Source organism: Ursus americanus, chromosome 19, assembly GCF_024610735.1.
Source record: "Ursus americanus isolate L20-20 chromosome 19, mUrsAme1.1.p, whole genome shotgun sequence".
NCBI classification, from domain to species: domain Eukaryota; kingdom Metazoa; phylum Chordata; class Mammalia; order Carnivora; family Ursidae; genus Ursus; species Ursus americanus.
This window is the reverse complement of record NC_142145.1, coordinates 5,188,585-5,214,097: the sequence shown is the minus strand read 5'-3', so window position 1 is coordinate 5,214,097 and position 25,513 is coordinate 5,188,585. Positions and strand designations below refer to the sequence as shown.

At 39.3% G+C, this 25,513-nt stretch overlaps 1 non-coding gene across 1 annotated transcript; it reads right to left on the bottom strand.

Annotated features, from left to right (window-relative positions):
* Positions 1-12,547: 12,547 nt before the first annotated feature.
* On the bottom strand, positions 12,548-12,619 carry TRNAA-UGC (transfer RNA alanine (anticodon UGC)). Its single transcript has one exon. It is a non-coding gene; the product is annotated as a tRNA-Ala (tRNA).
* Positions 12,620-25,513: the final 12,894 nt, after the last annotated feature.

Here is a 25,513-nt window from a genome sequence, read left to right as displayed (position 1 = left end):
TTGGCTATTAAAGTCCATTTTAGACATTTTAGTAGCCGATAAAATAGTGCTAATGGATGATTTTTGTGTTTTTAAATTTTATTTAGGGAGATTTACTGTTTCTTTTGTAAGAGGTAGTCCAGTATTAGAAATATTCTTATCTCTATAACACTGAACTTTCTTGTTGATGGGAAAAAAGTGCTTTATCTGTTAAGGGCTTTGCATACTGTAGTGAGTAAACACATAGTATAATTCAGATCAGACCTTTTCAAGCTGAAATATAAATGACATTGTTTGTTAAAGCTTTAGCACCTAATTTAGCTTCAAAAGGGAGCTTTGGGAAGCAGATCATGTCTAATATATGTATATAAATTAATACAGCACAACCGTGTGCATTAACGATTGTATTTTATCTCAATTACATTTCTTCATGGCCTCATTAAAATGTTTCTCATAAAGAAGATTTAGCATGTGCTGTTAGAAATATCTATGTGCAAGTTACATTTTTATTTTCTCTTACTATAAGTATACCTGGTACTCATTACAGTGTTTTATAACTGCTGCTGAACAAGGATACCTACCCAAAGTTCAGGAAACAGGTCAAGTTATAGGTTACCGTTACTAAGGCTTTTACACCTGACTCTTAGTCTCACTATAGTCTTTGATTTATTGCCTCTATAATGCAAAATATGTGATATAATAAGTATTCAGCTGCCCGAGACAAGGTATTCACCTCCCTGTCCCTTTATGTGTAGTCAATAGCTTGCTAATTCAAGGAAGCATATTTTGTTCTGGATTACCCTGAATAAATATACCCCATATTTATTATACTAGAGGTTAGAGCACAGATGTTCTTTGCAGACTACCATATTATAATTCAGAATCATTCCAAGTAACTCTAATTTTATGAAGCAAGCTTAGACTTGGCAACTAGAGAGAACACAGATTTGAATGCCATTTGTGCTGTGCGGCTGAATTATTGCACATGACTTGTGGCCAGGTGGAATTATTGACATCCTTTTTTTTTCTTTTGGAGTAATGTACTTTTCCCTCTTGTTACAGCTGTGCAAGAATCTTCTAGTCAACCTTTAATCTATGCATCAAAAACTTTCAGAAAGGGTACAATGGTAGCTGATGGAGGAAAAACATAGTCCTGCTGAGTATATTTACCAACATTTCAGAAAATGTCTACAGAAATTTGTAATTAAATTTGCGTATTTTTAAACCATATCTTTCCAGCATTGTTCCAATAAAATCTTGTGTATTAAGCAAATACTACTTCCTCAGAGCAGTAGTACAGACTCTGGAAGACCTGTGTTAAGGCACGACCCATTCCTTTGATGAGATTCTAACCTATCTGGAAAATAAAATAAAAAATATGGAGAAGAGTGTCTATAAAGCAGTACATAGGTAAATTCAGAATTATTCCATAACTTCATCAGATGAAATCCAAGGATAATAAAAGATGGAGGTATCAGGGAAAATGCATATGGATTAAGAAATTATAGCATAGAAATAAAACCCATGGACTTTGATCATATAATCAAGGTTATAATCCAGGCTGCAATTCTTTCAAGATATGTGATCTTGGGCAAGTTAATTAAAATGGGTAGATTTCAGATTTTTATCTCAAAAAAAGGAAAAGGTAAAATTACTAACTAATAGGGTTTTGAGAAAGTCAAATGAAAGAGTGGTACTTGGCAATTATAAAACACTATGTGTCCCTCTTCAAAATGATTTAAGTGTATTAACTCACTGACTCCTCACAACAGCTCTATAGCCATACTATCATTCCCCTTTTTATAATCGAGAAAATGGAGATACACAAAAGATAAGTGGCTTAAGGTCACATCTATTAATGGAGGAGCTGAGATTCTGGCTCTGGAGTTCATGTACCTGAACACTGCATTATGTCGCTCAACAAATTTACTGATTATCATTGTCATAGATGGAGTGAAATCTGTCCTAGACCTTGAAGCGTTATTAAGATATAAAGATTCAGAAGAAAGATAGCACATACAGCAATGCTTTAACATCCGTATCTGCATATTAGTATGCAAGATTTGATTTATAAAACGGTAGATGTATAAAATTGTAACCATACCTAAAATTGGTTTTTTTTCAAAAGTTAGTCATTTTTCTTACAGATTTCTGTGCACATAAATAATACTGCTGAGAAATTAGGATATAGGCGATATCCATCACAACCCACTCAACTCCAAAGAAAGCAACCACATTGGTAATCCATTAAAAATCTGTGACAATTTAATTGCTTTGCGTTTTCCATTTGAGTTCATAGGTGTACGGAAGATATCTAATGAAAAAATTGTTAGTGATGCTTCAGTGTTAGCAGTTGTTACCTTCAATAATAGCAGTTGTTAGCAGTTGTTATCCTCAATAACAAGGCAATATTTTATTAAAACATTGCAAGAGTATTGAATGAATAGCAATGACATGACTGATAAATTTAAAAGAACATGTTCACATATCGGTTGAGTTTTCTTTTAGAGACATGACAGTCATTGATTTTTACTTCTCGGCAAGATACCTGAGGACGCTAAGGGTTTAGATATTCTCTGTACTTGTTATTTGTATTATTCTGGACCCATTACTTTTTGCTCCACTTCATAAGTAAGATTTCACAAAGAGAAATATTCTGGGTGTCCGGTGGCTCAGTCGGTTGAGCACCCAACTCTTGGTTTCGGCTCAGGTCATGATCTCAGGGTCGGGAGATGAAGCCCAGCATCAGGCTCCGCGCTTAGCCCAGAGTCTGCTCCAGGATTCGCCTTCTCTTCCTCTGCCCCGCCCCACCCACTCGTAGGTGCGGGCTCTCTCTCTCTCTCAAATAAATAAATAAATTTCTTAAAAAATTAAATAAATAAAATAAAAAGGAAAATATTCTCTTGCCTTTGGATTTTAAGTAGTTTGCTGCCTGTTATTTTTATTCAAGGGAGGGGAAACAATGGTTATCTCAATCATGTAAATTTACTTACTTAAGTGAGAGATATAAAGTTGTCTCGGCCTTCTTATTTGCTCTGGGAATTGAATAATAATATATGGAGAAAGCACATATTTATATTTAATTTTCCCACACGACAGTTTACTTAAAGATCTGTCATCACTCCTGAAGGATCAATTCGTTTCTAATATAAATCTTAAAAACTAAACTGCTCAAAAATGCAAATATTATGCTAAAAAAGTTAGATGCCAGTTTCAATACTAGTAAATTGAAGAATCTGTAATTTTGGAATGCTAACTGGATATCCCTAAAGAAGACTTAGAGGTATCAGAAACACCATCCTAATAGAACTGCTATCTCAAGAGAGTTAAAATTAATACCACACAGAAGCAAGTTTAAACATGTATTATTAATAGAGAAGGTCCCACTTTAAATACTTTAGTTTTATTCTTGCATCACCAAGAAGCAGGGAATCTTTTGGACTTAATAACGTATGTTTAATGGCATCTTACAGTCGGACATTTCTATATTCACTATACTCTGAGTTTCACGGTCCAGAATAGTATCACTGAATGAGGCAGTAATGTGATCTTTAAACACAGGGGTATGACAAAGTTTAGTGTATTTTACTCCATATGTATTGAGGGCCACCCCAAGAGAGGTGTCATATGAAGGTGAATTAGTACGGATCTTCCCATTGAAATGTGGCCACTCTTTCCCAGCTTGACACACGAGTAAAGAAAAAGCACATTTCTGTGATCGAAAGAAATAGATAATAATGTATAAGGCTCCCATTAATTTTGGAAAAAGCATTTTTTTCACCTTCCATCCTATCCAGTGCTGTTTATGAAGTGAGCTGTGAGTGACAATAGCAGGAATGAGGAATTCTGCTTGACATCATTATGCGTGGCTGTCTCAGAAATGACAGATACTATAAAATAGCAAAATAACACGTGCAGGGCATGTTCCGTACAAGCCCCGTATTACGGACTCATTGCAACTTTGATGGCTGAAAATTAAATCTATTTCTTGATAGATGTGACTGCTATTTTCCATTTGTGCCTCGGATCACAAGATTTACTAAGTAGAAATCCACATAGGAACCTCAACTACTGTTTCTTGAATATGCAAATTAAGCAATAAAAACACATATTTTGAAATCTTGATTTTGAGCATGGGTTGTGTAGATGAAGGAAATTTCAAGACAAAAATCAGTATTAATCCTGGTTAGTAAGTTTGTTGCAGACCCGTGTCTGAATGAAAGTGAGAAATAATTGGTTAAAATTTCTACCTTGCAAACAGTTTGCAATCCATGTATTCGTTTGGTTACAAGTTGTGAGCTATTAGAAACATATATTTGTATACCTGATGTGGCTTTATGTACTTTGTAATGACTACAAACACAACCTCCTTATTTTGCATCAGGTAAGAATATTTAATTGTGCTTCTTTAATTTTTCTTTACATGTCAAGTATTTACAGTAATAGAAAACGTAGTCAAATCTATGGCATTTTAAAGTTGTTTTCACAGAAGCATGTAAATTCTAAGAAAAATAACCCATCAATATGTAACCACAATTTTGCTTTGTTTCTGCTTTTAGGTAAATACGTATACAAATGTAACAATCTAGAAATGTGTAAATAAATTCTCAACTCTTTCGAAGAAAGATGTTTGTCTCAGAACAGCAGTCTAAATGTGGTCAGGAAGAAAAGTCACTGCAAGTTACAGAATAAGGAAGTTTTATACAAGGGCTAGAGAAAGCAAGCGAGTTTGGGAAGCACTGTGCCCAGGAGGGGCTGCAAATTGAGAGCCCATGGAGGAAGCCATGAGTGCATTGGCAGCAGCTGGGGAGCTCCGGGAAGGTGTGCAGAGCCCTGGGTGTGACCCAGCCCCTGAATGTGTCCCAACAGCCTCCTGTGCACACAGCGGTGAATCTGATCATCGGCGTGTGTGATCCTGGACTTACTGGTAGAGAGATACATTGTTCAGTAGGGAACAGATTTTTGCGTTTCTATAAAAGCAGAGGAATTAAATGGAGGTTAGGATAGGCAGGTTGAAACAGAATACTTTTTCATCCACCAGGAAGTTAGTGGAAAAATACTATTTTCAGAGTGGCAATCTGACCCGCTTCCTCGCCTGTGATTGCTATCCCGGACACCATCCACAGTGCTGACATCAAAGTTTGGACTCGGCTGAATCACCTTTCCAAGGATCCAATTTCCGGGAGAATTGCCACTCTCTCTGAAGCTTACATTTCTGGACATTGTAATAGATAATAATTTGCAGTTCACTAAAGGTGCTGATTGGTGACTTCTCCACGTCATTATTTAAGATACACTTATTTCTGTAAGTATATTTCAGCATTTATGGAATATATTCAAGTTTTTTGCTATCAAAGTTAAAACAATAAGATATCAAAATCACCACAAGCAGCTGCTATTTCTTCTACAGTTCTAGCAATTCTTAATTCAACAATAGATTTTTGATAGTTAGTATAAGACATTTAAGTTGTTATCACAGCTAGCAAATATAGCTTGAGTGTGATTTCAACATAAATATGGATATTAGGGGAAATAATTTTAAAATAAATAAACTCGTAGCTCCCATTCACGTCTGTATGGATACACATGTTTTCTGCATGTTCTTCTGGGAGATTGGGAAACTCTCTAATCCATGCCCATAAATGATACAGGCTCGGGGACTCCAATACTATGCATCTGCTCTTAACAAAACTCAGAGCAAATCAAACAACTAAAAATAATAATAATAAAACCCCAAGTGACTCCTGGTGCCTTGGTTTCATTATAACCACTGTAGAAGAAAATATACTCCATCTGTACATAAATATACTATATTTGTCACTCATTTCAATTATTCATATGCGATGAAGCCATGGAAAACATGGAGGAAACTTACATGTATATAGATATATTAAATAGGACAGTCTGAAAAAGACAGATACCATATGGTTCCAATTATATTGTATCCTAGAAAAGGCAAAATTGTAGAGACAATAAAAAGATCAGTGGTTGCCAGGGCTTTGTTGGGAGATGGGGAGGATAAATAGGTGAAGCACAGGAGATTTAGGGAATTTTAAAAAGATTTTATTTATTTATTTATTTATTTATTTATTTATTTATTTATTTATTTGTCAGAGAGAGAGAGAGCACAAGCAGGGGGAGCAGCCTGAGGAAGGAGAAGCAGACTCCCTGCTGAACAAGGAGCCCGATGTGGGACTAGATCCCAGGCCTCTGAGATCAGGAACTGAACCAAAGGTAGACACTTACCTGACTGAGCCACCCAGGCATCCAGATTTAGGGAATTTACACTAGTCTGTACAATACTGAGATGGTAGATACACGATGTAGTTCATTTCTCCAAACCTATAGAACTCTAGGACAAAAAGTATGTAAATTAGGAAATCATTAGGAAGTTGGGTCATCCCAGGAAGGAACTTCTGTAACAAATGCTTGAAACAACCTCACACAAGGGGTGGGGGAAGGTGCTCATCCAAGTAACTTTGGAAATGGGTGAAATCTGTACAACCAAAACCAAAATGAACTGCATATAAATACTGCCTTCTAGTTGATAAAGTGGTTTTTCAGTATGGCCTGCAGGTTAACAGTCCTGATGCTGCTACAATTCTGGTGTGAGTATACTGCTGTTGAACATGTCAGTAGACAGATTTCTCAATGCTAGGGTAAGACTTTACAGGTAAGCAAGGTGAGGAGTCTAGAATCATCCACATGGTAATAGTGCATTAGAGGTGGAGACATTGGTAGGAACCCATGTTTCACTTAATATGATAGAGAAGGTTACATCTAGAAATATCTGTAGATATTCATGCATTAGTATATGTAGGCATATATTTTCTTGCTTAGGCAGATGAGACGATCTCAAAAAACTGAAGCCTCAGTAGTAATCAGCACACCAAGCTCCTGAATCTTGGCTTCTAATACCATTCTCAAAAACAAAAATAAAACAAAACAAAAGCAAAAGCAAAAAACAAACAAAAACCCAGAGCTCTTTGCAGAAATGGCTGATTCCAGGACTGAGACAGCACTACCTCGTGGTGTCAGAGAGTAGGGAAGTGCTGAGCACACAAGTGCACACGCACGGGGGTGTGTCCAAGGGACGAAGGAGCTACGGGAGCTCCCAATAGCCAACACAGGAACCATTTGACTAAAAAATAAAGTCACATTGGATTATAACCGAAGTGTAAAATAAATAGCCATGAGTACTTATTGATAAGTAAATGATTACATAAATTAATAAATGGTAGAGAATTCTTGTACCAAATAATTCAGAATAATGCATAGGTTCTCCACCCTACAGAAAGGGGAGCCTAACTTTTTACTCATTAAGCGCAGGCTGCACGTGGTGATCTCCTTCCAAAGAATACAGTACAGTATGGAAAGGGTGGGGGACTCTTCAGTAGAGAAACCTGAAAAATCCCAGCCAGGTGATCAAGTCAATATTAACAATGATGAGGTATTTGACAGTATACAGCCTTGATATGATGTTATAAAAACAGCATTTTTCCTCTGTGCTTTTCTTTCCAAAAACCCATTAACAGCAATCTGATCAGACTAATTCCAATAAGGGGCACCCTCCAATTACCTGACCAGTACAGCTATGTATCTGACCTCCGGAATGTCAAGGTCATCAAAAACAAGGAAGGTCTGAAAACCAGTCACGCGGAAGAAAAAACTAAGAAAATGCACAACTAAACGTAATGCTGCATTCTGGGTGGGAACATGGAACAGAAATAGGACATTAGAGAAAATCTAAGAAAGCTTAATAAAATATAGCCTTTAGTTAATTATGTATTGATAGTGCTTTATTCATTTTAACAAAGGTACCCTGCTGACAAATGACGTCAATAAGGGATACTGTGTGCAGAGATACGTCGAGACTCTGCACTATCTTCTCAACTTTCCTGTAAATTTCCAACTACTGTAACGTGAAGTTGATTATAAAAAACACAAATATGAGTAAGAGATGATCTCCATTCTCAAGGAGCTCCCAGTCATTAGAGGAGGCAAATAGTCCATAAGGTACAGTCGAGTATGATGAGTTTTGTGATAAGAGGAAGCATGGGACATGGAGCCCCCGACAGTGGCTGGCAGGCCTAAGGAGTCTTGGGGAAGAGAGGTCATTCTGAACGGAGTATTACAGGAATCAAGAAGTGAAGAGGAAATGAAAAAATGCAAGAAGCAATGAGGTCTAAACCTGAGGAGGTAATTCCCTTTACTACCGGCATCAAGAGGAAATTCCCCAGACTTCTACAGCCACCCCAACTTTGATTACAAGTTTTTCAGTCCTGCTTTATCTCCCACTCCCTGGCTCTGCATTCTTATCAACACCCCGCGCTCGGCTCCCATCAAACACAGATACATTCAACTCCTAAGTCTTGGGCTGTCTGGCCTCCTCTGTGCATGTTGCCACATGGAGAATGGTGAGCACATTTTGCCTCTTTTTCTTTTTTTTTTAAGATTTTATTTCTTTATTTATTTAGAGAGAGAAAGAGCATGTGTGAATGGAGGGGGGTGTGAGGGAGGCAGATGGGAAGAGAATCTCAAGCCGACTGACTCTGTGCTGAGTTGGGAGCCCAACACGAGGCTCCATCCCATGACCCTGAGACCATGAATGGAGTTGAAATCAAGAGTCAGATGCTTAACCGACTGAGCCACCCAGGCGCCCCACTTTTTTGCCTCTTTAAAAGTCTATGCAGCCTTTGGTACCTGCCCTGTTTCCCTAGTCCTTGAAATTTCCCAAACCTTACCAATTTATGAGTTCTCTCCCTTCTTCAAGCTCAAAGCATGTTTACCATACTCTGAATCTAATTTGAATAATTCTACCATTAATTTTCATTAAAATATTGCACAATAACTTTGGAATTATTTATATTTTGATGCACTTATATATTTTTTCATTAGTTATATTCCTTAATTCTCCAAATAATGGGCTTGTCTTGGAATCTGTCTTTTGGAATGATAAGACTCTTTGACTGTCATCTTACTATTATTTGGTAGAGGAAAAAATAGGAACTCATATTTATTGATGGTTAGTATATCAGGAACTAAAGACACGTATAATAGGTCAACTTTTCAAATTCCCCCAAATACCTCTGAGCTAAATATTATTATCTCTGTTTTCTACAACTATTGGAGGTCACTGGGGCTGTAAGCCCACCCAGACATCTAGTCTAGTCAAAATCCCAGTGTGGCGTCAAACCAGCACCAAAGTCCAGACTGTTTCGGCTCCAGTCTGTTACCACGTGTGTGCAATCTATGGGATCCATAGAGGCAAATTCATTTCTCAACATTAAATGGCTCTGTAGTGTTGGGGCCAGACTGATTCTCAGGTCTGTGTAGTGGTCACACTGCTCGGCTAGACCTATGACCTAAGCAATTGTGCAGGACCCCAGTTCATCAGTTTCCTCAATTTTAAAGTGGAGCTGAAGATAGCACCTATGTCCTACGGTTGTGGTAAGGAATGAAGGAGCTCATGTTAGGCGAAGCATCACCTTACACGTGGCACACTTTGTCGCCATCATCATTCCTATCATATCCCTAGCTGTCGTATGACTGTTATATCACCCCCCCCACACGCACAACATTTCTCTTCCTCTTTCCAAGCATCTTCATGCACCAAGAAAGGGGACACTGACCTTGAGAGCACATGGTGAAGAGATACTATTTCAAATGCAGCAATAAAATGTGTAATATATGTTAGTAATTAGAGAAACTGTTTCGCTCCCTTCTCAGGTTTAATAGCTTCTCAAAGATGGTGAAAAGTTAAGGGAGTTTTTTAATATTCCTCTGAAATATGAATCCATGTACAACCTTGTATTACATAATTAAAAATGCCTTTGATCTGAAGGTCTTAGATTTATCCTAGCAAATTAAGTGTTGAACATGGGATCTCTAGGTTTTATTCATAATGCAAACAAGCAAAGGCGAGCGTGCCCCTTCAGGGGGGATTCTCAACACAGAGGGAGAACAGTACCTTGATTCACATCAAACATCATCATGGGTCATCCGTGAAGGGAGCTGATCGGCAGCATGAGAGTTACCTTAACTCCATTCTGATGAGAACGGGAGATGCAATTTAGGTGTCAGGGTGAAAGTACGCAGCCAGATACTCAAATAGATCCATCATGCAGAAGAGGGGACCTCGCCAAAGGTGTCTATCTCTTTTTCTTTAATGTTCTTTTATTATATTATGTTAGTCACCATACAGTACATCCCTGGTTTTTGATGTAAAGTTCGATGATTCATTAGCTGTGTATAACACCCAGTGCACCATGCAATACGTGCCCTCCTTACTACCCATCACCGGTCTATCCCAATCCCCCACCCCCTCCCCTCTGAAGCCCTCAGTTTGTTTCTCAGAGTCCATAGTCTCTCATGCTTCATTCCCCCTACTGATTACCCCCCCCTTTCTTTATCCCTTTCTTCCCCTACCGATCTTCCTAGTTCTTATGTTCCGTAGATGAGAGAAACCATATGATAATTGTCTTTCTCTGCTTGACTTATTTCACTTAGCATTATCTCCTCCAGTGCTGTCCATGTTGCAGCAAACGTTGAGAATTCGTTCTTTCTGATAGCTGAGTAATGTTCCATTGTATATATGGACCACAACTTCTTAATCCAGTCATCTGTTGAAAGGCATCTCGGCTCCTTCCACGATTTAGCTATTGTGGACAAAGCTGTTATGAACATTGGGGTACATATGGCCCTTCTCTTCACTACGTCTGTATCTTTGGGGTAAATACCCAGTAGTGCAATGGCTGGATCATAGGGTAGCTCAATTTTTAACTTTTTAAGGGACCTCCACACTGTTTACCAGAGTGGTTGTACCATCTTGCATTCCACCAACAATGTAGGAGGGATCCCCTTTCTCCACATCCTCTCCAGCAATTGTTGTTTCTTGCCTTGTCAATTTTTGCCATTCTAACAGGCGTAAGGTGGTATCTCAGTGTGGTTTTGATTTGAATTTCCCTGATGGCTAATGATTTTGAACATTTTTTCATGTGTCTGTTAGCCATTTGTATGTCTTCATTGGAAAAGTGTCTGTTCATATCTTCTGCCCATTTTATGATTGTTTATTTCTCGCGTATTGAGTTTGAGAAGTTCTTTGTAGATCTTGGATACCAGTCTTTTATCTGTAATATCATTTGCAAATATATTCTCCCACTCCGTGGGCTGCCTCTTAGTTTTTTTGACTGTTTCCTTGGCTGTGCAGAAGCTTTTTATCTTGATGAAGTCCCACAAGTTCATTTTATCTTTTGTTTCTCTTACCTTTGGAGATGTGTCATGAAAAAGGTTGCTGTGGTCGATGTCGTAGAGGTTGCTGCCTATTCTCCTCTATGATTTTGATGGATTCCTGTCTCACATCGAGGTCTTTCGGCCATTTGGAGTTTATCTTTGTGTATGGTGTGAGAGAGTGGTCAAGTTTCATTCTTTTGCATGTAGCTGTCCAATTTTCCCAGCACCATTTATTGAAGAGACTGTCTTTTTTCCACTGGATGTTTTTTCCTGCTTTGTCAAAGATTAGCTGCCCAAAGAGCCGAGGGTCCATTTCTGGGTTCTCTATTCTGTTCTATTGGTCTGTGTCTGTTTTTGTGCCAGTACCATGCTGTCTTTGTGATCACAGCTTTGTAGTACAGCTTGAAATCCGGCATTGTGATGCCCCCAGCTTTGTTTTTCCTTTTCAACAGTTCCTTGGCGATTTGGGGCCTTTTCTGGTTCCATACAAATTTAAGGACTATTTTTTTTTTAAGATTTTATTTATTCATTTGACAGAGATAGAGACAGCCAGCGAGAGAGGGAACACAAGCAGGGGGAGTGGGAGAGGAAGAAGCAGGCTCATAGCGGAGGAGCCTGATGTGGGGCTCGATCCCATAACGCCAGGATCACGCCCTGAGCCAAAGGCAGATGCTTAACCACTGTGCCACCCAGGCGCCCCAAGTTTAAGGACTATTTGTTCCAGTTCTTTGAAAAATGTCATTGGTATTTTGATCGGGATAGCATTGAAAGTGTAGATTGCTCTGGGTAGCAGGGACATTTTAACTATATTAATTCTTCCGATCCATGAACATGGAATCAAAGATGTCTCTTGACTTTGTGCAGTCTGTGAGGCAGTCCTGGCACCATTATTGCCTATAACTTTGCTGTGAATACTGAAGGGATATTGCATGTGAAAATACTTTGAAAATAAGGAGTGTTATAAATATATTTGTTGTGTTTTCATTCTTTAAGTGGGCTGTGACCATGGCAGAGTAAGTTTCCACCTGACCATTTGTATGGTTTTATTAAAAGAAATGGGATGTTAGTAGTAATGTAAATGAATCAAGTAGAGAAGTAAAAATTTGTTGGAAAGACTGGGTTTTTATTTTGGATTAATAAAAAGATGCTATTAATACTGAAAGAAAATAATTATCACAACACAAGCTTTTCATACAGTTCATTTAATAGAGTAAGATGTCACTTGTAATGTAGACTGATGTGCGGTGCTGATGACATGCCTTCCACTGTGAGGATGCTTTGATATTTAATGAAGGAGCCTAAAAAATAGGTTAGTATAGCTGGGGGGAAAAAGTCATGGAGATGCCAGGAATTGAACCTGGGGCCTTATGCATGCAAAGCATATGCTCTACCATTGAGCTACATCCCCAGGTCTGAAAGCAATTAGACACGGAGAGGAGTTGGCACAGTTATTCCTTTTAGAAAGATGGGCAGATGATCTCTAGGGAAAGAAATAGCACTTCCTATGGATTCCTATGGTTTCATATTCCAGTCACAGAACATTCTTAAGCATTCCTCAAGGGACGTTTTGCACCATTAATATGGAACCGTCCTGCTGCTTTATAGCTCAGCGTCGTGGTGGCTTCCCACGCCTTATTTATAGACATGATAAAGCACCACCTTGCCTCAAAATTCATCTTATTTCTGTGGCCTCCTGCTCATCCATCCAAGAAAATATTTTAATTATATTCCACAATGTCCCTATGCCTTCTATAGGGGGACAGAAAAGACTTTCTCCTTTATTCCCCTAGGTTCTGTGCCTGGGGCGTTGAAAATTAGACCAACAAAAGATGGATTAACAAGACAAAAAGAGAGTTTTTTAATCCCCCCCCCCCCCCGCCCCCCGCGCGCGCACACACACACTAGGGAGAAACCCAGCGATGAGTAACTCAAAGGGGTGGTTAGAACACAGGAACAATCAATCAGTGGGGAAGTGACAAGACAAAGGAAGAGGGGTTTAGGTTTTAGAGATGCAAACTGGGGAAAGTAAATGTATAGGGGAAACTAGTGGGAGATAAGGGCTCTCTAGAAAGGTTTGGGGGCATAGAATCTTCTCTGGGCAGTGCTGTCTCCAGTGGAAGGGTGGTATCCCCTTCCTGGTGCAGTGCGGGCTGGGGGCATCACAAGGGGAATTTAGGGTCTGCTTCCAGGAAAACAGTTGTCTTCATCTCAAAATAATCCTTGTGCCAGAGCACTGTATTTTGGGGGGGGGGGTGTATTCTGAACCACCTTCATATCCTTCCTGGGGTGAAGGTCAGAATAAGGAGTCTTGTTACCGAGAAGAAAAAGATGAAGAAGAAGTTTTCTTGTTGCCATAACAACACTTCCCTCAGGACAGGGACGTGGCATCAGGATCTAACAGCCCCTTCAAGTTACATGGCATTGCCGTGGCCAGAGGAAGCAGCATCACTCTGAGTGGAGCACGTTCTGGGAGGACCTGAGTCCAAACCATGGAGAACTATCAGCACTTGATTTTTACTGGCTATGATGATAAAGATGAAATAGTGATTTGATAAATAACATTTCCACAATGAGAGGACAAGCAGGAATACCGGAAGTAAATGAAAGAGCTATTGTCTGGTTTCATCCGCTTGATTACCACAACCCATAATGCTGAGTGCAGCATATCCCTTGATAGGATTATTAGCATAGGGCTCTCTAAATATTTGATGAGCTCATTGGAGCCTTACAGAAAATCTAATTTCCGGGTTATCACTAACAGCATATTCTGGCTCTGACACTGGCTCTCTTTGCTAAGAAGAGGCAAACTTTAAAGCACACCCTTGCTCTATCTTAGAAAATTTGGACATTCTTGGGGCGCCTGGGTGGCACAGCGGTTAAGCGTCTGCTTTCGGCTCAGGGCGTCATCCCGGCGTGATGGGATCGAGCCCCACATCAGGCTCCTCCGCTATGAGCCTGCTTCTTCCTCTCCCACTCCCCCTGCTTGTGTTCCCTCTCTCGCTGGCTGTCTCTATCTCTAAATAAAATCTTTAAAAAAAAAAAAAAGAAGAAAGAAAGAAAATTTGGACATTCTTGGCCAAGATAAGATCAGAAGCTAAGAACGACAAATTTATTTATGAACGAACTCAATGATACAGGATTCACTTCCCTATATCAATGAAACTAATAGAGGACAAGGTCCAAAATAATAAAGAATTACCAAAATAAAAAAAAATAAGTATCTCCTTTCTTTTTAGCTCTGGTTCCAATATAATGATGGCTTTAGAAAAACCTTTATCCTAGTATCATTTTCTATAATCCTAGATACTTAACTTCAGATATATATGCTGATATTCCTTCTGAAAAATATGAAACTACAGAATAATTCAAATATTGATTAAAATAAGTCCAAAATATAGATAATTCTCTTGGGCAAGACTATCGTTATAGTCTTTAAATCTCTTACCCTGATACTGTTGGGTCTTCATTCATCAGCGAAAACACAGCTAATAAAACTAAATGTGACTGAGGTGTAAATTACTACATCTCTACCAGACCTCCATCCTACTGTGTACTTTACTGTAAAATACTCTACACTAAAGACTCAGAGAGGAGAGTAGTGCCTCAAACATTTGTCTTTTGACTGTGCCCAGAAGAAGGCATAAAGAATAAACCTAAATATAAATTACTTTTAATGCTTCAGGATGGGCATAGAAAGAAAATTTCATTTGTCCTGAAAAGACTTTTGAGCTTGAAACAAAATGAGCAAAATCAACAAGATTATGAAGGTTCCATATCTTCTTTGTCCGTAAACAGAATATGTTTTCTGTAAAGTTAGGTCTCAGATTTATGCTTGTTTCATTACATATCTACTTAATTGTCTGGAATCCAAGCACTTGAGGAATTCACCCTGGAAAGAGTGGGTTTCACTAGATTGTTCTGCTGCAGGATTATGGGATCTTCTCCCAAGTTAGACACCGAGTTAAGTCCAGTATGTTCCTTGCTACCACGGAAAAGACTGGCCATGCCATGTTTCTTGTTGGAAGCACAGAAGCAGGAGACCCTCCGCGTGCATACTGTCTCTTTCCTCCAACCTCTGCTTTTTTCTGGCTTCTCTCCCTCTCACAAATGCTTTGCACATAAGTACTCATACATTTGTGATATGAAAATAAGCTTTCAAGATGTCTTCTCTTTCTTATCAGTGGGTTTGCCCTGTGAAAAGTACCAAAAAGTAACAATTTAACTCCTTTGGTTAAATGTTTTTTGATGGAATAAGAAGATTTTGTAGCCAATATGCATGGATAAAATTTCATTGTGAAAGTCCATGGAATTACTTAAAAATTCATATTTTGCAAAATATACTCAGCCTTCCTCTACGATGAGGACAGAGAAACTTGAGAAACAGAACTCTTGAGGACACTACATGAGCAAGAATGCACTATTAAAGTAATTATCTTACTCTTTCAAATACCATAATTAAGCCAAATATTCTTTTGTCACTAGGAATATAATTAAAAGAACTATTGTTCTCTCTCTCTCAAATGCTCACAGTCTGGTAGAAAGAAAAACATATATAGTAAAAAATTCATATGCTATGGTTCAGTTGAATAGCAGAAGATATGGACAAATAACCCTAAAATAGCAGTGACTTAACCTTCCAGAAAAGGATATTTTTTACGATACAAAATCTCTTAAAACATATATGAGGTAAGGATAGGGCACAATTAGGAAGTCTCTGCCCCACATTGTTTTTCAGGAACTCGATTTGATAGTATCTTAACCACCTTTTTAGTCACTGGCCCCATCAGCAGAAGAAAGGGGAATGTAGAGAAACATCTAGGGTTTTTCATTGCTGTGGTCTGGAAAAGTTTGGCAAGAATACAAGGGTCACAGGAAGTATAGTCTTCCATGTGCTCAGGAAGGAAAGAGAATATAGATAGTACTGAACACAGAAGTATCTACCACAAGAAATACTTGAATAAAGCAATAGGAAACATTGACCTTTTCTGTAGATTGTGAAAGGGTGGGTGGGGAACCCATAGGGAACATAAGGAAATGTTCCAGACTCCTTGCTGGCCAATGAGCCAGTGACATCTACTCCCTCCCTCAGATAGTATCTGATAACACTCTGATGTGACCTCAAATAATGACACCACCCCCAAGAAGTCTGGGTCCTAATCCCCAAACTTGTAAATTTGTTACTTTACATGGCAAAAGGGATTCTGCAGATGTAAGTAAATCAAGAATCTTGAGACAGGGAGATTATCCAAGAGATTACAGGTGGGTCCAATGTAATCATAAGGGTCCTTACAAGGGAAAGAGAGTTAGATAAGGAGTTCTATGACAGGAGCAGGTGTCAAAGTGATGTGATCGCTTTGGAGATGGAGGATGGGGCCAGAAGCCAGGGGATGCATGTGCCTTTAGAAGTTGAAAAAGGCAAGGAAACGGATTTTCCCTCAGAACTTCCAGAAGGAACTAAAATGCTGACATCTTAATTTTAACAAAGTTTTTAAGTTTTTAGGTGTTCGAAATAACTATTTGCCTCTAGACATCATTTTTGGTTGGACATTCTATACATGGCTAGTAGACTCTCACCAAATCTTAGCAAATCTTCAGGGCCCGTACCAAACACCAAGTCCTCCATAGCCCTTCTCAAAAGACTTAAACAAATGTTGAAAAGAGTCATGGTGTCTCTCAGGTAGTTTACATATTATTTCCTTACAGATTTTAGATTTAACCTTTCTTCTTTTAAAGTATTTCTTATGATTTGAGTTGTATATATGGTTTGAAATGTACATAGTATATAAAATATACAGCATTTCAATTTTATGTATATAATTTCTTTTTTTAATGCCTTACATAGAATTAGGCACATGATGAAACTTAAATAAAAATTTCTTAATTAACTTAACATATAAATCTTATTATATGTGATTATATATAAAATTTCTTAGCTCTAGTTTTGGAGTGTAAAGTTCTAAAGGAAAACTTTAAAATCCTTTTCAAATTTCAAATTCAACTCAGAGAATCAGAACAAAAATTTATAGACATAAAATATCAAATAATGGCCTCAAGACTATTGACATTCAAATATAAAATCATAAGTGTATGCTATTTTAAGCCATGAAATCTGTGATAGTTTATGACGACAAGAATCATAAAGGAATACATCCTGCCACCTCTGTTGGCCACTGCGCTGTGTTGCAGATTCTCCATCTTTGTGAGGTGTGGACTGTGGGGGGCTCAGGGTGATGTGGAAAATGGAAAAGGGCACAGCGGGGGCGGGGGTCTCTCCCTGAGTCTGTTCTCCCAATTATAGGATCTGGCACCCTTTGGATCCAGTCTTCTGTTTTGGGGTAAATTGTAACCCCCAAATGTTCAGATACTAAAGTCCTAACCTCCAGTACCTCAAAATCTGAGCTTATTTGAAAACAGGGTCGTTGCAGACATAATTAGTTAAGATGAGGTTACACTGGAATCGGATGGGCCCTTATCCAATATGACCAGTGTCCTTATAAAAAGGAAATCTGGACACGGACACACACATGAGAATTCCATATGAATACGGAGGTTGGGTGATGAGAGTACCGGCCAAGGATTGCAGACAAGCCACCGGAAGCCAGGGGAGAGTCATGCCAGATTCTACCTTACGAAACTCAGAAGGTACCAACCCCGAAGACGCCTTGATCTTGCACTTCTGGTCTCCAGAACTCTGCCAGAAAATAAACCGCTGTTTAAGCCGCATTGTTTGTGGTACTTTGGGCAGCCCCAGCGAGCCAAATCGCCCTCCTCCACCATGAGTCAGCCTTCTCCCCGCAGTGTTTTCTCATAGTTCTCGGGTTAGGTTTCAGAACCCATTAACTCTGCTGCTTTTGCAGCCTCCCCAGGGTCGCAGTAATGGGGAGTCACCCTCCGATCGCCTTTTCTTCTCATTTCAGCGGAAACTGCCTGTTTATATTTTTAGCACGTACAACTTCTCAGAGAATAAATACACATTCACTCACCAGTGCTCAGCGTTTAACACAAAGCTCTTTTTAGGATTGATTTCATTTATTATCAATGAAGTTTTCTTCTTATACCTTTTTGCTGTTGTTAATAATTCATCCCAGGATTAGAAATGGTGATGTCCCCTCTGACGTGTTCTCCCTTAGTTTTTAATTTTGTTCATCAGTGTCAAGTCAGCTAATTCTGCCTGTGGTGTCAGTAAACGTGAGGATGACCACAGATGTTACATCAAGTCTTACTTCACTGTGGCCCCGGCTACAATATGCAATTGTGTAACAACATCGGCATATAAGTCTACTGAAGTCTTTCTTCCGCACCCCCCCACCATCCACCAGTTATTTCTAGTCTTAACAAGGAATTTGGCAAAAGCTCTTGATATAACAAGAACTCAAAAGGATTCAAGTGTGGCAAAGAATACTTTGCATATAGGCAAATTGGATGCCATAAAAGTAATTTGTGTTCATATTATCTTATGAATGAAAAAATGTTATGACTAAGTAAAACAGATAGAAGAATCTAAATAAATTCTTCCCAAACAGTTTATTTTAGTGGTAGCCATTTTGTCATTGTGAATTACATGAACTTACTTTAGTTGGAATTAAATGCAGTCAAAATCAAATTAATTTCCCATGCTTGTTTACATGAGAGAGCTCTTACAACCGTAATTTTGCTTACCATATGCCTGCTATGATATTTTATGATTTTTAGTTATTAGATGCTCTAAATCACTAATTCTTTGTCTCTAGTCAGCATTGGTAGCTGAATTTTGTCATGTTTTGTAGACCTTTATCCAATTATTACGATTTCTTCAAGGTCCGTATTAAGCACGAATTTCTCAATAAGGTCTTCTCGAACAACACGAACAGATGTTAAAAATAGTAATGCTATCTATTTAGATAGCTTAAAAATTATTTTATATCACATTTTATATTTCATCTTTTGTCTTCTGAAATACTATTTATTGTTCATATGCAAAATCTTTGAATACAGAGATCAGGACTTTTATTTTGTTTCTTTTTTACAATGACTTGAATGGTGGTAGGCACATGGTAGAGCATAAATATAAATTTCCTAATTGAGTTACCATGTCAATCTTATTTCATGGGTATGTTTTAAAATGCTACTTCAGAAAATGGAGTAGCTTTAGAAAAGTTGTTTTGTTTTTAAACATGTGGGACACCTGGGTGGCTCCATCATTTAAGCATCTGCCTTCAGCTTGGGTCATGGTCCTGGGGTCCTGGGATCGAGCCCCCTCATCAGGTTTCCTGCTCAGTGGGGAGCCTGCTTCTCCCCCTCCCTGCTCTCTCTGTTCTGTCGCTCTCTCAAATAAATAAATAAAACATCTTTTTAAAAAATGTAAAATCTCAAAGGGAAGTTAAAATTTCATTTCACATTTCATATTCAGTTGCAGGACATGTGTGAACTTAAAATGTATCATAGCATTAAGATTACGTTTTTCTATAATTTTCATATATTCACATTTCTTAAAATTCAAACTCTGAGAAAGCACTTCTGCATGCACACTGACATTTGTTAGTCCATCAAAAAGCACGTATTGAACAGACACGGTAGAGGAAAGAATGTTACAAATCATTTTAATGGTTTCAACAATAATTTTCTTGACGTATGTTTTCCCATGAGAATAAATAGCATGCTTCCTCTGTAATTACACAGCCCTGATACATGGGGCCAGCGTCATGGTTTTATTGAGTACAAATGCTCATTTTGGCGTTTTGGTTTTGGTTTTTGAGAACATCGTTTTTCCCTCTTACCCTGAAATAACGTCTCAGAGTGAGGTTGACAGGATGGCAGAAATAATCAGACAATGACATTTTCAGCATCAAATGAAACAGTAATTCTCTAAGTTCACAGATAATTCGGCAGAACAGTTTTTATACAAATACAGTAATTTTCTGCTTATGTAAGTACATAGAGGCAAAAATGAGATGAACGTGGAAAGTATTATTAGCATCACATGAGTCACACACATCATCAAAATGTCGCTGAAGGAAACATAAGTGCAGACACATGTCAAGTGAAAGAGATTGCCACCTGCCAATCAGCGACCGTAAGTTGTAGAAAGAGAGGGGAAGCGGAGTCTTGGAAAAAGCTATTATTATCCCTGAAAAGCAATTTTTCACTTCAGAGTGACTACAGTAGGGTTTGATTGTGTTAATTTTACCATCTACCGTGATTGATGATAGGCCTACAGCTTTGTCAAAACCTCAGCAAGCAAAACAGTTAAACAGCTTTGACTATTGACAGAATGCGAAACCCGAGGAGGCAAAAACAAAGGCCAGGGACAGCGGGCTGCTGCCTCGAGCCTTCCTTTTCAGGTGGAAACAAGAAAGCTGTGACTTATACCCCTTTTCAATTGTCCTCAGGAAAGGTTTGACAACAGACTGTAAAAGAAGGTAAGTGTGTCGGTGAAACACTAAGTGTGCCCCTTACGCTGATGGATCCCAGGGAGACACCAGTGGGAAAAGCATCAGATTTATTTGTTTATTTATTTATTTAAAAATTTTATTTATTCATTTGAGAGAGAGGGAGATAGTGAGAGAGAGCACACGCGGGGAAGAGAGGGAGAAGCACGTTCCCCGCTGAGCAGGGAGCCCCACGTGGGGCTCGATCCCAGACCCTGAGATCAGGAACTGAGCTGAAAGCAGCCGCTTTACCGACTGAGCCACCCAGGCGCCCCAAGCATCAGATTTAAAATCCAAGTACTGGTTCTAGTTTCTGTGCTTCACCCGAAATGTCCCGAGCCAGATACTAACAACATGCACCATTCGATTACTCACAATAACCAAGATATGGAGAAATCCTAAAAGTCTGTGGATGAATGAATGTGTAAAGGAAATGTGATCCATGTCATGAAATATTATTCCCCCATATAAAAGTAGGAAACCCTACCATTTGTGATATCATTGATGAATCAGGAGGACATTATGCTAAGTGAAATAAGTTAGACAAAGAAGGACAAATACTGTATAATCTTACATATATGTGAAGTCTAAAAATACAGAACTCGCAGAAGCAGAGAGTATAATGGTAGTTACTTTGGGCTGGAGGATGAGGGGGGAAAAGAAGATATTGGTCAAAGGCTACGGACTTCCAGTTATATGAAGTTCTGGGGATCTAGGGTGCAGCTTGGTGATTATAGTTAATAGTATGTAGTTAGCATATACTCAAAATTTGTTAAAAGAGTATGTCTTAAGTGGTCTCACCATCAAAAAAGAAGGCAACCCTGTGAGGTGATGGATGGCTAATGAGCTTGATTGTGGCCACCATTTCTCATTGTGTACACACACCAAAACTTCCTGTTGTAAATATATACAATTTTGTCCATCATACTTCAATAAAACTGGAAAAAAACTGGGAAAAATGCACCATTGGGTAAATTATTTCACATTTTATGTCTTTTGGCTTAGAAGTTAGAAAAGTCAAAAATACTTTGGAAATATATATCTGATTATTATCCTCGTTCTCCGTGACCACAGGAGATACACCAGTTTCAAAAATGAAACGCGAGCCCACACACGGAGAAGGAGCACATTCTCAATATGAATGATGCCGCTTGTGGGAATCTCAGAATCAGCCCCGTGCGGTAGGAGAGCTGATGGCGGCTGAATGAAAGATTGATCTAGAACGGCTCTTTGGAATCAAACTTAGATTTGGGTCATGCATTCCCTGATCCTTATCCTTGACAAGTCACCCGGAGCCGTCCTTCAAACAAACCATCCTTCTGGTTCCTCTGATGTAACAGGTGAATAACAATTATGGTGTTTTGCAGAGCTTTTGAGGGAAATGTGGAGATAATTTATTAAGGTTTTTAGCACAGGACATGACAAGGTAAATACTCACTGAATTAGCTATTATTATCATGATTCCTTAATTGGAATATGTTCCTTGGGGTTTTGTTCTATATAACTGCTTCCCATAGGATTGTCTGTGAGTCTGAAGACGTTCTATACCTTTATCTGCTCTGTCCAATACAGCAGCTACTGAAGCCATGGGAATACTGAACACTTGAAACTCGGCCAGTGTGACTGATGAACTGAAGTTTTTATTTTGCTAATTTTAAATTGAAATAGCCACATGTGGCTTCTGGCTACTGGATCAGACTCTGCAGGGATGAAGTCTCCCCATTCAACACTCTCTATCCAGGTGATCCCACCCACATCCACAGCCCACGCATGGCCACCTGCACCCAGGCATCCCCCAATCTCCATCTCACCCCAACACAGTAGCTAATGTTTACAGGACAGTTTTTAGGTGCCAGGCATTTCTAAGAGCTCTGCATGCAGTGTCTCGTCCCAACCACGCGGCATCCTTGTGCCATAAATACAATTATTCCGGTTATGTTGCAGATGAGAAAAATGGGAACAAGCTGATTCATGTCTGAATGAGAAGTTAAACAAAGTAACCTTCGCGGCTAATGCAATGATCTGGATGTTTGAACCTACGTTAAATGCTTTGGCTAAGGACGGGGCTATTTCTGACAAAACCAGGACTAGATTGCAGGCAGGTTTCCTGCTTTCCATCCAGTTCTCATTACCGCTCTGCTACACTGTGGAATGGAGGGCTGCTGTGTCAGCAAAAATACGAATACCTCCACCCAGAAACTAGAGATGTGGGCAAACCTTCCCGGAGGAAATAGGGGGATGGGGTGGAAAGGATGCTAAAAAATGAAGTGCTAGTAAAGGAAATCGTATGTGGCCAGTTTTGAGTTTATAAAGGGTAAAACGCATGCACATGCACACACACACACGCTCGCTCTCTCTCTCTCTCTCTCTCTCCTTCTGTGATATGCACACACACAGATATATTTTAAAGTAATAATAAAATGGGACTTTCAATGTGAACTTTAAGGGAATCAGATTAGAAATGAGACTTTTCTAGATTGTCTAAATGTCCATTGAAATTATGAAGACTCCTTTAGCTCTGATTGTAAGAGATGTCAGACTTTAATTCGACTTTAATTTGAATAGCTTGCAGAACATGTCTGAGAAGAAGTCAAAGAAACTCAAGAGTGAGATGAGAGAGAGAAAGAGAGGGAGGGAGGGAGAGAGGGAATAATAGGATGTTTATGCTTCCTTTTGTTCAATTTTAGAGAATCAAATATCCCTGGAAGCTACTAGAGAGAACATGTGAAAGATCATTTCTCAGCTAGTATGACAAGACTATATTTAATCTTAAAACATCAAAGAATATAATTTTCTTCTAGGAGCTTACACCTCTTATTCCATCCCTAGAGCACTAGTATGTGCGTTGGTAAGAGGTTCGATGTAATAAAAATAATTAGACATTTTACAAGTGATTTCATAATTATTTTGATGAGGGAGCACAGGGCAGGTTGAGGACAAAGCAGGAGCTGACACCCCACATCCCCCCATGTATGTGACATTCCTCAGGCACTCCTGGCTGCCCTAAAGCTAAGGAAAGGACAAACAAATAGTTAACTTATAGAGACCACAATCCTCCTAATAAACTCAGAGGGTGTTCAGCATTTGAAAGACACACGGAATTAGATCATCCTGGTGCCTCTGCCTTTGAGTTGCTACTTTTCTATTTCCCCTTGTTTAAAGGAAGCACGCTAACGTAACCTGTAACTTTTTTTTCAGGAACCCTTTCAGATCACATCCATCAATCTGGGGAAGCTGACCCCCAGATGCTTTCATAACAAACTGGCCATGTCTCTATCACTGCCTTTACCAAAGAATTATAATAAAATAATCTCTTCATATGTCCGCGTCTTTCACCAAGCTTGGAGCCTTTTAATGGCAGAAGTTGAACGTTACTCGTTTTCCAATCCCTGATACCTAAACGCTAATTTGACACTTAGTAACTGCTTAATTAAATTTTTCTGGGAAAAACAACAAGTAGATGAAAGAACAAATGCGTGGAATGAATTTAAATTTGACTGGCATAAAGACTAATGTAACATGTAACTTGGGCTTTGTGTGAAAAAATTAGAAACAAAAATACGTTATCCGTCTTCTACCAAGAGTTTTAGATCCTGCTAGCAGTCAAAGATAATCGAAGTGCGTTTATGTTTTCATCTTTGCTTTTAGGAAATGGATATTACTCCATTACAATTGATGTTCATTCCTCCAGGGAGTCTCCCCTACGCCACCAAAGGGGACAATGGTCAGGTTGTCTCCAACCATCATCCAGCAAATCGTTGCTGTTACTTAGAAGAACTTGTGTGTTGGAGACACAACCACAGCCCTGCCTGCGAGTAAGGAGCTGAGTCCGGTCCTGGGGCTGGGCAGCCGGTGTGTGACGGGGAGGGGACGGTGGGGGCTGCTAGAAGACCTGCAGCAAAAGGAAATCAAAGATCAGAGGAGGAAAACTTCTGCCGGAAGCACAGCAAAAACGTGGAAGAAACCTCACTCTTCTTTTTGTTTTTCCCTCTATGCTTTGCTCACGAGGCAGGAGATAGGGCCGGAGAGCGACGGGGACCCAGCCGCCGTGCTCTGAGCCGGTGCCGCACCATCCTCACGGCCCCCAGACTCCTACGTCTCTGCTAACTGGAAGAGCTGTGGATTAAAGAAGAATGTCCGCAGGAGAAGTGCAGAAGGCATTTTCTAGAGACGGGGAATGACTTTCTTTCTTTCTTTCTTTTTTTTTTTTAAGATTTTATTTATTTATGTGACAGAGAGACAGCCAGCGAGAGAGGGAACACAGCAGGGGGAGTGGGAGAGGAAGAAGCAGGCTCATAGCGGAGGAGCCTGATGTGGGGCTCGATCCTGAAACGCCAGGATCACGCCCTGAGCCGAAGGCAGACGCTTTAACGACTGCGCTACCCAGGCGCCCCGGGGAATGACTTTCTGAGCACCAGCCAATGCAAGAAATTCTTCAAAGATAAAGAGACTTGACCATTTTTAGACTTTTTCATATCAAAAATGATCCAGAAATTGTCAAAGGAAACAGACATTGGAGAAATACAGTTTGAACAAGTATAATCAACAAATTCTTGCAAATAGAGGTTATAAACTCAAAGAAGAAATCCATCATGGACTCAGTATTCTCTCCAGCGTAAAATCCGGACATCATACCTGATCTGCGCCCTCCGGGGCCCAGGCATAACCCAGTTCTTTCCACCTCCCGTCTGAGTGCCCGGTGACAGGGGCTTCAGGGTGCCAGCCATGTGCCCTCCTTCCCTGGACAGGCAGCCTGCCTCTGGTGACTGACTTCTGTCTTTTCTTCCTTTTTTTCTTCCTTTTTTCTTTTGTAATTTAGTAGTTCATTAATGCTTCTCCAAATACATTACCTTGAATGTCAAATTACAATTCCTCAGATTACAATTTATATTCAC